The 1,108-nt window shown below is 63.4% G+C and overlaps 1 non-coding gene across 1 annotated transcript; it reads left to right on the top strand.

The window, feature by feature from the left end:
* The first annotated feature begins 317 nt into the window (after window positions 1–317).
* Window positions 318–436, top strand: LOC131862156 (5S ribosomal RNA). The gene has a single exon (XR_009361182.1). It is a non-coding gene; the product is annotated as a 5S ribosomal RNA (ribosomal RNA).
* Window positions 437–1,108: the final 672 nt, after the last annotated feature.

Raw genomic sequence — 1,108 nt, 5'->3', positions numbered from 1 at the left:
AGGCGCCCCGAACATGCACCAAGGTGCACTCGGCCCACATGTGAGCGCAGGTCGTTGCGCCCGAGGTGGTGTGTGGGCACCGCGTTGCAGACGGGACACTGCACGCACACGACGCCCCCTCCAGGTGCACGCACGTAGGCCGGGCCGGGTGCACACCCGACGCCCTAGCAAGGTGCGCGCACCCGGGCAGGGCTCACACTTGGCGAACGGGGCGCACTTCGCGAGGGAGGGTGTGCACCTCGACGGGGGTGGGTGGCCGGGGTGGATTCGCACGTGGGTCGCGGTTTGCTAAGTACACACTGCGACAAGCTCATAACGGGTGCGATCATACCAGCATTAGTGCACCAGATCCCATCAGAACTCCGCAGTTAAGCGCGCTTGGGCCGGAGTAGTACTGGGATGGGTGACCTCCCGGGAAGTCCCGGTGTTGCACCCTTTTTTAGTTTTTCGCCGGGCGTCGCAATGCTATTTGAATAAACCTTTTGCCCGTTTGCGTTCTCGTCGGGGCCGGGCCGGGCCGGGGTGCGCTGCCCGCACTACCGCGCGCGCGGGGGCGACACCGAGCGCGCACCCGAGGCGCCCCGAGCACACAGGCCACGGTGCAACCCGGGCGTTGTGCGCGCACCCCGGTGCGCCCGAGGTGCTGCGCGCGCACCCAGGTGAAATCGGTGTGCACCTCGGCCAGTGCGCGCTCGGTCGAGTCGCGCACGTTGGCCAAGGTGCACGGTGATGTTTCTTACTCTAAGGTTCCGCACCAGACGCCCGGGATAGGTGAGCGAAGCTGGGCGGGGCCGGGTGCGCGGCCGGGGCAGGTGCACGCAGCTGGAGAGAGCTTTGGAGCACACTTCGGAGCGCACCAATGATGCGCTCCATTCAAAAGTTTCCTGAAAAGGCAAAAAAAGTTGAGATTATAGAATTTCCCACTTGAGAGATTGTAAAAAAAAAAAATTTAAAATGAAGGAAACGCGGGTGCCAAGGTGTGCGCAGCCCAGCCAAGGTGTGCGCACCAAGGCGCCCACCCTGGCGAAGGTGCACGCAAGGTGCGCACCCGAGGCAAACCGGACAATTAACCCAACTTTCGACTTCGCGCGCACCTTGGAGCGCACTT

Source organism: Cryptomeria japonica, unplaced genomic scaffold (genome assembly GCF_030272615.1).
Source record: "Cryptomeria japonica unplaced genomic scaffold, Sugi_1.0 HiC_scaffold_35, whole genome shotgun sequence".
Taxonomy (NCBI): domain Eukaryota; kingdom Viridiplantae; phylum Streptophyta; class Pinopsida; order Cupressales; family Cupressaceae; genus Cryptomeria; species Cryptomeria japonica.
This window is presented reverse-complemented; position numbering and strand designations above follow the sequence as displayed.